This window comes from Staurois parvus, unplaced genomic scaffold (assembly GCF_062004578.1).
Source record: "Staurois parvus isolate SC_StPar_1 unplaced genomic scaffold, SC_StPar_1.0 ptg000047l, whole genome shotgun sequence".
NCBI classification, from domain to species: Eukaryota; Metazoa; Chordata; class Amphibia; order Anura; family Ranidae; genus Staurois; species Staurois parvus.
The window spans coordinates 6,654,702-6,668,969 of NW_028317843.1; positions in this window are offsets into that span (position 1 = coordinate 6,654,702).

Consider the following 14,268-nt stretch of genomic DNA (forward strand, 5'->3'; position numbering starts at 1 on the left):
GTGTAAAGGTGTCTGCATGAAGTATCTCTAGAGTGATGACAGAAAGAGGTTGGGCATTCACTTGCTCACCAATCCCATGGATAGCACGGCCTCCTAAGTACAAGAGTTCCTGCACAGGCTCTTTGCTGTTTGCAGGGATGTGCTGCCTGGCGGCCCATCAGCACGGCAATCAGAGATGTCTGTGTGAGGACTGGACCGTGACAGTCCCAATGCAGAGATGCTGGTATTATCCCAGTGTACCGATCGGTGTCACCGCTTTGCTGAACTGATATGCAGTATCCCGCAGCAGTAGGCCAGCAACCTGTCTCTGGAGGAGAACGGCTGTCAAGGTGTGAGGTCAGGTTCAGAGACCAATTGCTACAGCAGTTGTAAGGCTTACCTGAAACCAGCAGGATTGGTACACCAGCGTGTCACCCTAGGAATGCCGCAGGCTCACCTGAGGTGCGGGGTCTAAGTATCCACCGGTCTTCCCCAGCACTCCTAATGGTGGAGATGGATTTGGCTGCGTGTGAATACCAGGTCGCAGTCTCAGGATCACCCCACCAGGGAAAAGGCAAGCTGGAAACCAAGAGCGGATCAAACAGTTTAGGGATAAGTCAAAAGCAAAGTCAGTCACAAGCCAAAAGTAGGTAACAAACGATAAAGACGGCAGCAGTAAGGATGAGCAGGATATTGGCTGGAAGGCACAATAATCTGGCAAGGAGGAATTGCATGGTCATGACTTTTATAGAACGTTCATGGGAGGAGCAAGGAGTTCAAGGTTCAAGAGAAAACAAGACACAAGGCAGGATTATCCAATAGATCAGGCAGAGTATAGTCCAGCATCCCAGGTAGCTCAGTGAGAAGAAACATTGCCTCTCACTGCAGAAGGCCCAGGTTCGATCCCAGGCTCTGACAACGGCAGTCCCCCTGTGTTAAACTCTGAATCCCATGCCAAGAGAGAGAGACAGGCCCTTACTGTAGAATATATCTGCTCACCCAACAGCCTTCTGGTTCCCCAGGTCTCTGGTGGTTGCTTTTCAGTGACACCCAACAAGGTCCAATCCCCCCTCTGAATGAAAGGCTTGGTCTCCTGGGATATGTTGTGATGTGCATATCCCTGGAGGCAAAGGAAGAACAGTAAACGCTGCTTGCCTAGGCAAATGACGTGCAAGGGCAGTGGGGAAGGACAATTACATGAAAAAAAAGGTAAATAAAGAAAAAAAAGATCCCTAATTCTGCAAAGGACCAGAAGTGGGATGGAAAGGAAAGATAATGGCATGGAGGGTGAAGATCCACCTTTAAGGCATGGTATATATGATATATCAGATCTACATTTATATTTATGTATTTGATGAGCAGGTGAATAGGACAGATTGAGGTAGGTCAGATTGAGAATTTAATTGTGAAAGTCTACCGATCATTTATGTAAGGTAAAGAATAATAAAGCCAAATGTCTACTCACTGAAAACTGCAGTTTCTTTTACCAAGTTTGCTCTTCCACTTCTAAATATGTCCAAAATAAACTTAGCAGCTTTGAAAAAAAAATGATTAGCAATATATACTGTATGTATTGTTATTTCTGATAATAACAGAAAACAAAAAGGAAGAATTTTACACCACAAGCCTATGTCAGGATGATGAAGTAAGATCAAATAAACATTCTTGGAAATTAGAACAGCAGGAAAGGTAAACACAAGCCAAATTATGGACAAGGCTTAGATGTTGGCAAACAGATGTGTGTGTGGGAATTTACAATGGCCATTTTATGGATCAAAATAATATTTATTTACCACCAAGAGACATCTATGTTTGTAGAGCAGCACCTGGCAGATATGTTTATGTCTAGAAGGCGTCTGCTATGTCAGTTTCATTGTGTATGAAGAACTATACAGCTATGAAGAGTTTTGGAGGCCTACAGTAGGATCAGTCCACCCAGAAAATGACCCCATGGGTGAGATCGCTGAGGTGGGGTCCCTGTGCAAATGCTGCGGAACATATGAAAAGGTTGCCCTCATGCTACCTGCCCTCACTCCACAGTGTTTTGTGCTCTAAACAGACATATAGAGAACATAGAGGAACAGTTACAGATAGCTTTCAAATGTTCTTCCAAGGAGGAACTATTAGCTTCCAATTAGATATTGAGATAACAGCCTTTTGCTCTATCCCTGGGACTATTTAAAAGGTCTGCTGAGACCAGTGGTATATCACCACAGTAGAAAATCCTGGACAAAAGCCTGTATTTATTTCAGAACGAAACACCATTGGTTGATTATAAACAAAGAGAGAGATTCTAAGGGAAATGTGGTAGCAAAATGTACACACCTAAAAGGAAATGGAGATGTGGTCACTGTATAATATACAATTTCCTGGTGATAGATTAGATTATAAAAAGTGAGGTTAAAATATATTTTTGTTTTATTTTTTAGTGTCTGCAGAGAGACCCTCCACCATTTCTCTATAGGCTGAACACATGCTGTAGCAGGTTGCCGGCACATGCTGTAGTAGGTTCACGTTTAGGGAAGCACTAGAAAAATCAGATGCCTGCAGAGAATGGATCATACTACTATGTTTTTTAGTGTTGTCTAACTGCCCCTTCCTATTCAATAATCTCCCATTCATCACTTGGTATTGTATATTTGTTTATCTCCTTTTTATCTATGTATTTTTGGACTTCTCTAGATTACCCCTTTTCTAATTCCAGCCATCCCAGAGCATCAGAGTGCGTCAAGTCGGAGCCAGCAGTGGAGGAAGCAGGCAATCACAGAGGGAGCAGAAGTTTCATAAGCAAAGTGATGTCAAGTGCACTTTGCATGGGACGTTTCTAGGAGCCTGGAGACAGACAGTGATGCCAGCAGAAGCTGGAAGAGGAAAAAAAGGTCAGTGTGTTAAACAACACGTCCACTGTGATTTTGCAGTGGGCATATTAGAACCTATAAAAGGATTAACAACTATTGGGTTGCTTTCACACTGATCAGGGGGTGCAGTGCACTTGTGGCTTTCCTGCGGGTTAGCTGCACTGAGCCATAGACTTCAATTATATCCTGCGGGTTTGGTGTGATTTCTGAAAGTGCATCACACCCACAAAACATAATAGAAGTCTATGGCAAAGTGCAGCTAACCCACAGGAAAGTCGCAGGTGCACTGCGCTGCACTCACAGTGTGGGTAAACCACAGTGCATCAGTGTAAAAGCAGCCTTATAGGGGGCGCAGAAGAGTAAGGACTTCTTACATTTGCGGTTTGGGAGCTGCTAAAACCCATCATTGAGATGTATTTTTACCACACAGCCCCAGTCATTGACATAGCATCAAGGGTCGCAATACTGACTCTGCCCCATGCTCCAGGGGGCCCCTGCAACCTCCCTTTTACACTTGGACAGCAGGGCAGCAGGGGCAGCATATACAGGAACTGATCCACTCCAGTTTCCTCCTGCAACTGCTGCAAGCCGGCTTCTCCTCTTCTCCATCCCTCTGGTATTCAGCAGCTGCACGAGGAAAATGTTCATTATGCTATTCAAAATAAAGAATTCAAAATTCTGAACCATTTCATTTCATTGTGGCCCATGACCAGTTACCAAATTGCTTAAGTGGCCCTCGCTCTTTAAAAGGTTGAGCACCCCTGCTGTTTTACAGTATTTCTTCATATTGTATTTCTGTATAATCATAACTTATGCTGTTCAGCTGATTTTCAATTTTACTTTTACAATGCTTTAATATTCCATTTTTTCATAGTGAAAATGTTATTCCTGTCCTCCCATCACAATGTTCTGTGTTGGTGTTAATGAATAATTGCCACACCCTTCATCACAAGCATTGCTATGTACACTTTCTTTGCAGAGGAAAAGAGGGATGTGTCTGACCAGATCATTTGCAATACACTGGACAAAGTGGTCAAGCTTTGGTGACTGTTGGACTGTTCAGTCTCATTTAGCCACACTGCAACTGCTGTAGCACAAAATGATAGTAAGATTATGAAAACTTAAGCCCCATACACAAGGGCCACATTTTGGGTGGTATCAGCCGGTTCAACAGGAACCATCTGACATTCAGCCCATGTGTACAGCAGCCGGTCCGACAGAAGCTGGATGTTCATCTGGCTTCTGTCAAAGGGGCATGCCAGAAGAAGTTCTGCTGATTGGCTTCCGATCAGAGCTCTCTGCTAATGGCTGAGAGTGCTGGCCTGTGTGTTCCAGGGGAAGGAGGGCAGTCCGCCTGTCAGAACACAATAGTATAGTGGGGGAGATCGCTGCACTAACACCACTTGTGTTAATACAGCAATATGTCACGGTTTTTCCATTCAGTGTGTACAAGGCTTTAAGTTGCTAGTACAATGTCTATCTGAATGAATATCTATTTCTGTAAATTATATATTTCTTTTGATCATTGAGTTTTCTCTTGAAATAAAATCTTTCTTAAGAGAGCTACTGTATGTGGGCTTAAAGGTTTCCTTTAACTAAGATATCTATTATTTTCACCTGAGATAACTTTAGCTGTAATATACATGCATTTTTTTCTTTTAAAATTGTTTAATTATTTTTTTTTTAAAAATGTTTATTTTGTTGAAAAGAACCAGACACTGAAGTTTATCGTAAAGAACACATTTTTTACATTAATTTAGACTTTTTTATACCTGTGTTGAATTTTGAACACATAAAACACTTGTTTGAATTGGAATGAACACTGTGAACCCAATGTGCATGTTAATATGGATGATACAGAACTTTCTGAGTGTTTCGACATATACAGCTTTTGTGGAGGCAAGAGACCACCTAAGGAAGTTGTGAGCCACAAACACCTTTGCAACGAGGATAGAATGATCCCATCTTTCCAGCCATTAAAAGAGGCTTGTATGAAAGTTTATGAAAATAAACCCTACAGTTCACCCTAATAGCCAAAATGTTTCAGTTATCGTTAATGGATCCGCTGATAAGCATGTCTTAGAAAATTAGGAGAAATAGGTAAAGTGATTATAATATCATGTTCCAAGCTGAATATGATTGAGCATAAACCTTTTGGCAGCATTCTAAGATAAATATACAAAAGTACAAAGTTGTACATGAAAATGTAGAGCAATAAGCGAGCTGAAGAAAAAATATAGGTAAAGACTGTAAGGGAGTCCCAAAAGGATTAACAAAAGGCAAGGTAATGTTTTCCGTCATAAAAATATTCATACTGAAGGTGTTTGGCACAAGATATAAGACCAATGATAGTAAAATGCTTAGATGGGTTGACTAGAGCAGAATTTGTAAACCTATGAGAATAATTGATAAACTCTTTCATGATTGCTACCATCTGGACTCCTAGTTTTCATAAAAATCAATTATCAATAATTCCAGGCCCTTGCCATAAATCACTAAGGGTTTTCTTAGGCCACAAGAAGAGAACAGTCATCAAAAATATCGCATGCAGATGTCTACGAAGTAGAATAGTTAGATTATGTGTGGTTGGGTCTATGATGGAGAAATGAATGTTCAGGATGAAGCCCAGTGCAAAGAGAGTTCTGTAAAATGTATCTTCTTGATGAGAGGGCAAGCAGACATGGACATAAAGGACTTAAGGTAGATGAAAAAAATTACAAGAGAAGCAGTGATTAAAGGTGGATTTGTCTGCTGAAAAGGAGCATCAAAGGCTTAGAAGGACATCAGAATGATTGGAGTAATATGGAGACGATTTTCCTTTGTACAAACTAAATGGGAAATTGCCTTGAATCTGTCATATGTCATCAGGCCTCTAAAATTGTTAAGGCTAAATGCCAAAAAAGCATCTGTGTTACAGAGAAATTGATAGACAAAATGGGCTGTGCATTCATGTGTCCTAAAAAATGATATTTTATTGACTAAAGGGAAATGACTTGACATATTTACTGCCACTGCAGGTAACCACATGGGTGTTGGCCTTAGATAATTATTAAAAAGATCAAAGGAGGGCAACAAACAGCCCTCAGACAGCCATCAAATTAAAACTAGAAATTTATACTAAAGTACCTTAAAGCAAACCTGTCAACCATGTGAAAATGTTAAAAGCAAAGGTCTTGCCAGTAGCAGGCACCACATTATTAGCAAGTGTAAGCCCCACCTTCACAACTAAGATCAGATGTTTAATTGCTCAAAAAAATTAAATCACAGCACACAAAAAGTGCACAAATTGTACAGAATACAACCAACCTTCCGCTGGTGTGCAATGCTCCTGACAGGGGCAAGGCATACTATAGTCCACCTAGGCTGAACCTGTGAAGCTGGTCCTTCAATTACTTGGTGAGGAATCTCCCAAAGAGACCTCCAGTTGGGAAAAGGAAAAAAACCCAAGGACCAAGGATCCTCTCTCTGACATCAGGGCAGGCCTTGACAAACCTGCAAAAAGACAACAAACACACAAGCAGTGTAAGCACCCATAATAAATAAGTGAAATAAATAAAAAAAATGCCATATGCATTGCGCAAGACAGGCCTTCTGGCTGGTATATTTCTAATGCCTTAATTTATGTCATCACACACCTACACGCTGGCCACCAGCACTCTGCCAATCAGACTGGAAGGTACTGTGGTAAAGCTGCCATCTTTTATTGCTAGCTGAGGTCTAGTGCAACCTTTGCACACTTAAGATGTGAGTTTGCCTATTGTATGTGGTTTTAATAGTCCCTGCGACATTATATTTCATGGAGTTTCTGCTATATTTGAGTGATCTACATCTGATGACGACACATATTCATAAAGGAGAGCTATTAATCTGTTAAAAGAATATGTAAACCCAACATTTCATATTCCTAATATGTGCCTGCTGTACCATGTAATTGTATGAAAAAGTATCCTGTTATCTTTGTATTGCTTCCTTTGTGTGAAATCCCTGGTGTTCCTGACTGTTCACTGCTTTCCTGTTAAAAACAAACTGACCACACTAGGCATGAGAGCACAGCTAGTTTTCTAGCTATGATGGGAACTCAGCCTGCTCAACTCCAATGATCAGACTTATCCCACACCACAGCCATTCATTGAGAGGACAAGTGTACTACTGTTTCTCCTTCTCCACCTCTCTGAGCTCCTTTTGCAGCTGAGAACAGGGGGTATGTGATTGATCACTTATAAAAAAAAAGGGGAAAAAACATGTTTATAATGTTTTTATATGTATACACAAATGTTTTACTTTCCATTTCTATTTTAAACTGAATGGATTGTTTTACAAGGTGAGGGTTAACTATCACTTTAACAGCTGGGAAACATTTGTTCATTTTAATATCTGGGAAATGTATTTAAGTGCCATGTTATTATCTGCTTATAGCTTGGAGAATATACCTCAAGGTGACTGCTATTCTTACAGATAGAGGATCTTACAGGGTGTGGAGTGGACACAATTTTGCTACTTTTTAAGACAGTATATCCACCACTTTACATGGATGTTATATGATTTTGCACCATTTTTTAAATTTTCCTCTTAAGAGGATATTTGTCACTTTTATGTAGACGTTTTAAGGATGTTCTTTTGAATGTATTATAATGTTACTCTGATTTTTGCTCCTATATTAGAACTGATAAGTAACACTGTTGGGATATTACATTTCATACACAATTGTTTATTCAGCGCTACCTTTTTAAGGTTATAATATTCTGTGATTTATCATGTTTATAATAACACTAATATTCCATTTCTGGTAAAACCTCGATACAAGTTTTTTTTTATATATATAAATAAGCTAAAGGCTTTTTTTAAATTAATAAATAAGCTACATGTAGCACAACAAAAATAAAGGAAACAAGCAAAAGTTTGTAAAAGTTTGCCTACGAATAGTAAAGAAAATATATATTTTTTTAAATAAGCACAATTAAAATGTAAAACTTTTTTTTTTAACTTATGAGGTTGTTTATGGTATATGCAGATCAAAGGGTGATCCTTTGATCTGCACATAAAAGGCCTGGTTTAGATATACGTATTTTATCAATATTGCTGTTACAAAGCATTTACCAGTGAAGTTGTATCTGCTTGGTTGAACAACATATTAAAGCAGTTTAAATTGGAATGAGGTTCCTGGCAATTTGCTTCTTCATTCTACTCATTTCTGTATACAGTATTTTGTATTTTAAGCTCTTCTGGTAAACTAATCTGGTTATAGAACATTAGAAAATACAAAGATAGTATATCATATTATATGCCATATTATAAAAAAAGATACAGTTTAATATTATATTTTTTGGTGCATTCCTGCTAGAACTGCTTTCTTCCAACTGATGTTTGAAAATATATTTTATTCTTTTTTTACGGAATATAAAACTGCATTAAATGGTAATAAAAATATACAGTATGATCTGCTTGAAGTTGAACTTTAACAAATAGCTCAGTGCGTATTTATGTAGAGGTTTTTTGAGGTTTCTTTTAACATTTTCATGCAGTTTTCCTTTAGTCCAGTCATTACAATGAAATTATTTCTTTTCTCAGACAGTTTTATTTGCTCATTATTCTCACCTTAGCCTGTGTAAATTCATCTCTAAACAGGTCAGTCAACTTTACTGATTCATTCCTGTATTTAATGATTCAGTCAGGTAGGTTTCTGTCATTCCCAATAAATTTCTCCGGCAATGACCTATTCTCATGCTTTTTCATTTTGTGATAATGTACCATCAATGTCTGATTCCCTAGCGTGCTATAGAAAAGTACAAAGATGTCTGTTACAGTTCACAAGCAGGCTTGCCTGATAAAGATTTCTTGCCGATCCGATAGTGCTTTGTATATCACACCTAAACATTTGATTTACATTTAGCCGGTACTAAACCATGCAATGAGAAGCATTTGGTAAATCCCTAATGCAAACATCTGGGAAAGATCCATATGTTGCTTATTTTATTCTGAGCTTCTCTCAAGACCATCAGAATATACGAGAGTCATATTTATTTCACATGTGTAACAACTGCAAAGCCACCAGTGGCCAAGATATAAAAGAGATTCTTGGCAAAGTGTTTTTCATTAAGATGGCTTGACAATTGTTTGATAAGGTTTTGCATCAATCAATCCACTACATAATGTGAGTTTACTTCAACAATTCAATAAGGTTGTTTGTAAAGTTGAGCTCCTTCCAGCTGTCCTCCCTTACTGCCATTTAACTAATTGCTGTGTTAAATTTTTAAAATCCTTCTTCATTGAAGAGGAGGGGGGTTCTTCTTTGGGTGCCTATGTCACTGTCTGATAGGGGCACTCTCTATTAGCTATCTAGTGATAGGGACACAGGTTCTGAAGACCTCAGCAACAGGGGGATGATATCAGGAAGAAGGGTACTGAATCACCAGCCATCATTAACAGGAGAATCAATGTCATGCGATGGCAGACTAGTTTAAGTTAAAAAAAGCCTAGTTTTTATTTTATTTTTTTGAATGGTGGAATATGTGGGAGATTTTGTTGTTGGTGGAGATGGCCTTCAATGTGAATTCACTTTTAATTCCAAGCAACTGTACTTATCAGAGCAAGAAAACAAAATACAATAAAGTAACATTTGATATAGAGCTTGGGGTATCTTAAGTAGACGTTCCAATATATAGATAATCAAGTAGTTATTTAATAACCAATTAAGCCATAGCAAGTGACTTGTAAACTGTAAATACAATTAGATTCTGGCTACAGTGAAAAGAATTTCACCCCAAATCCTCTTATTGGCCTTGTCCTTTGAGATACAGGAATCAAAACCTATTAAGGAGAATGGGGATGTAATTATTTCCAAACGGAAACACATATGTCATTCTTTTCAAATAACAATATTGAGTGTTTCAAATTTAATAATATTATGATTTTAATTTTGCTTCATTCTAATGGGAATTTTTGTCCCACTGGATAAATCAGTAAATACAGTATAAACTGATCCTAAAAGTTATTTTCCTGCCAAAAGCAAAGGCAAGAAAACGGGCTGTATCATAGATACTAACTGCATAAAGAATACAGTTTAAAGAGGACCTGAACTGTTTAAGTTGTCACCAAAAAAAAGCAGACAGAGGGCAAATGTTTAGCCACAAATATTAGCTGTGTCTTCCAACAGCTGATCTTTTCCCCATTACTGTTTTACCGTGCCTTGTTCTGCACTGTATCCCTGTGTGTAGGTGGACATCTTGTTAGAGACAAGGCTTTTCTTTCTAATGCTAAAGCTTCCTCACGTTAGAGCTGCCTACCTAATGACTGGTGATCAGGGATCAGCTAGACGTACCTGGGTTAAACATTACTGCAGTTGGGAGCTGACTGTTAAAGCAGATTGCCACCCCCCCATTTTTTTTTAAACTTCTACCTGACAAGTTCTGCACATTTCCGATACTCACCTACATGGCAGATCAAGCGTTGTCCAGTTGAGATTCTTCTCTCTTCTGGCAGTGCTTGGTCCCGTGCAATCATGGTATGATGTCATCGAGAGCCTGCTGGCTGTTCCGAGTTCAGCCTGTGTGCTTTCCAGAAATGCCTCCCTAGGAACCCCCCCTCCAACCTTACTGAATGAAAGGCTTTGCTTCCTGGGATAAGTGACATGCATATCCCAGGAGACAAAAGGAGGACAGTTCACATCATTCACTTAGGTGAAGAAGAGATGCATGGAGTTTGGGAGTTTTTACCAGAGGGTGTGTAAGTCCAGTTGCTGAACTTTGATCTCCTCTATGGTAGCCAGCAAAAATAGAGGACATGGATGAAATGGTTTCTGAAAACTAGAAGCTGCATTTATGATGAAATGAAAAGGAGATATTTTGCTAAATGAAAGTACAGTTACAAATGTTGTTATAGATCCCAATCTGAGAAACGAGAACACAAATTAATGTTCCAGGACTTTAGTTGGAGGAATATGGTGTCTTTCATACAAAGATTTGGGGATTTCCACCACAAAAATGTTAGAGTATAAAACACCTGATACTCATTCTTGATATAGGAACATTAGACAATTAGTTAGTTCAAATTACAGAAGAGATTTATTTGGAAGAGGTATAGAGTTGGACATCATCAACATATGGATAATAATAGAAAAAACTCTTTTAATAGCCTTATTGCCAAAGAGAGAATAAAAGAGTCTGAGAAACAAGTCCTTTGATGCATCAATCACAATGTGAAGAAAATGTTAACCTGCCAAAAGTAACACTAAAAGTGCGGTCAAAGAGATATGATGAGAACCAGGATGGTATGATTTTCTCAGCCCACTTGAATGAAAGATATTTATAAGCAGCAGATGCTGATCCGTATAAAAGGTAAAAGACATATCAAGTGTTTGTATTGAGCACCGACCCTCTAAATCAAAAGCTGTATCTTTCCCCTGGATTTGTCTATGTCAGGGAGCGAGGAGCCAGACACACAAGGAGGTGCAATTAAAGGTAGGTTTATTTATACAAAAACAAGACAAGAGTCTATGCAAGTCCAACAGCAACAGTGGATGACTTGGTAGGACAGGCGTACTCCTGCCAAGGTCATCTTCCAGGATAATCCAGTTGAGAACCAGCGGGAATCGTAGCCAAAGCCGGGGTCAGAAGCCAGGAAGAATGGTCGCCAGAGCCGGGGTCAGAAGCCAGGAGGAGTCTTTGCCAAAGCCGAGTCGGTATCCAGGAGAGCAATGGGTTAACTGAGCAGGAGCTTGCTGCTGTGCAACAGAGAGGACACGAATGCAATGGACAGCTACAAACAGCAGACTTAAATGTGATAAGCCGCCACCTCCTGGGAGGAGCCGCAGAGGGCTGAAAGCATAAAGGATCCCACAATGCTTTGCAGACACCTAAGATGGATGCCAGCACATGGAGCAGCACATGGAGCAGCACAAGCCCTGAGGAAAGGTAGGACCTTGACAGTCTACCATCATTGCTGCCTCAATAGAAGGGAGGTTGATGTTTAAGAACACGACCCATTCAATTTTATTTTCTGTGGCAGTAGTGTTAGGTAGAGCTCCCATAGCTTCTTCGTCTATGCATTTTTAATACATTTGTTTCCTTATTAAAAAGAGCATTTTATTGTTGCAGGACTAGATGGTTTAGAGGATAAAGAGGGATTAAAAGGGAATATTTGCAAAATATTTTCTTGCTGATTTTTGTGTGTGGACTGGAGTTTACATTAAGCCCAGTTTCTGTATTGTGTTTCATAAAAGTAAGAGGACTATTGTTCTCCTAGTCTGACATGTAAGGTAATTGATATGGAAAGTTTTATTCTGCATAAGAAGATTACAAAGCAGTTACAGGTCTTTAAAATGTAACCTAACCCTAGCAGCATCACTAGGCCTTAGAGACGCCTCATGTTAAATTTAAATAAGAAAAGAACAAGTCCCGCAAATTCGGTCCAAATAACTTGGGACTTTTGCCTAAACGAGGAGCTAAGAAGATCTTCTGGCTTACCCTATTCCCATGGCTGTCAATGGGAGTTAACAGGTGAAAACAGACAAGCTGGCTTTATTGCTGGTACATAAAGGAGCTCTGCAGTTTTAGTTTACACTGGAGATTACTTTAGCTGGGATGCAGAGGAATTTAATTGTGAGAAGTGCAGATTCTGGAAAAGATGGAACTTCTCCAACCTGTTGATTTCAATAGCCAAATTAAAAAAAGATCAGTAATCAACTTTGTAATTAAATATAGTATACATTGTTGTATCTGTCATAGACGGAGTCAAGTTTAAAGGACACTATAAATCAAATTACAAGGCATTGTTACATAAACGACCTGCTAAGATTATTCACAAATGTGAACATTTCTCATATAATTTGCCCCAATGTTTTATACCTTTTTTTTTACTTTTCATTTAAACCTTTATTTTTCAAACAAACATTTAACGCAGAATATATCCATAATCACTAGTTTTTTTTCTGGAGAACAAAGGCAGCAAAAGCTTTTTCATTTCTCTTGTTCTGATCCTCTTCTTTCCAAGTCATCGCTTGCGCTCCTGGCTCCTCCCCCTCAAGCAGCTGCTCTATGCGTCCATAGGACACATAGAGGCGTAGCTTGGTCCCGCCCCTGCTCTCTCCTCATTGGTTCACTCGCTGTAATTGACAGCAGCAGTCAATGGGTTCCCGCTGCTGTCTCAGCCAATGAGAAGGAAGAGTCCCCAGACAGCAGAGGCTATCAAAACGTTGCTGTATTGGAGGGGGTTTAGGTAATAATTGGTGGGGGCTGGGGGGGCCGCTACACACAGAAGTTTTTTTACCTTTATGCATAGAATACATGAAAGTAAAAAAGCTTGCGCCTTTAGAACCAATTTAATTGAACCTCTGTGTAAAGTCATAAAGACCAAGGAGAGAGGGGTAGAGAGGGGAAAGAAAATCCCTCCTCTTACTTTTCAGCTGTGTGTGTAATTCAAGCTGAAGCATTCTGTAAACTGCAATATATTTATCTAAATTTGCCTGGTAGATATATGAAAATGTTCACAGTGTTCTACCAGCTATCTGTAAGTAGCAAATATGTAATATTTGTGACCAAAAAACAAAACATTTTTTAAAAATAAAGTACTGGTAAATTCAAAAGTCTTCTTTCCTTTGGAACCTTTATGGCTATCTCCTACTCTGTCCACCTTTAGGCAATCCCTGAAAACTCTTCTCTAAAGGGAAGCCGATCCCGCCTCCACTTATCAACTGAAATTTTTTTCTCCCCCAACTCATCCCCCCACAGTTGTTACTTTTTCTATCACTTGCCCCTCCATTTTTCAATTGTGAGATCTCAATCTGGGCCCAACTTGACCCTTTTGTCTTGAGTTGTTTTGTAAATGTACTGTCTCCCTCTATTTTGTAAAGCATGCAGCAACTGTTGGCACTATATAAATTCTGTATAATATTAATGTTTAAAACAACAATAGGGGGCGTGCCTGGAAGCCAGCGGAATTGACATCTGTATTACCTGCTTTCTCTCAGCCAGCAGATGTTCTCCTGAATTGGAGGACTTTTAACATTTAAATGGGAAAGCCACGTACCACCCTATCCCTGAAACCAGGGGAGCAGGTCAGCCTCTTCCACCTCCCCCAGAAACAATTTGCACCTTCTTTGAAGCAGTGTTGGGTCCACCACTCCAAGAAGCCAAGATAGTGCTGGCCTACTCCCCTCAACTTTTGCCTCTCCACCCTTAGACACACAGATTGGCTGCAATCCTCAGCAAAGGTATATGCCCAGGTTCTGGAAGCAGAGATATGCGGCACAGAAGCCTGAGATCAGCACACCACTAAACTGCAAGGACTGGTTTGCTCTACTAGCACCATACCGCCTCTCAATACAGTGCCATCTACACACCTCCCAGCTCTGAGTCAGGTGAGCCAAATTCAAGCTGCCTCACACTGTCTTTAGGCAGCTGATGGTTTGCTCTGGTCTGTCTGCTCGCCTTCCAGG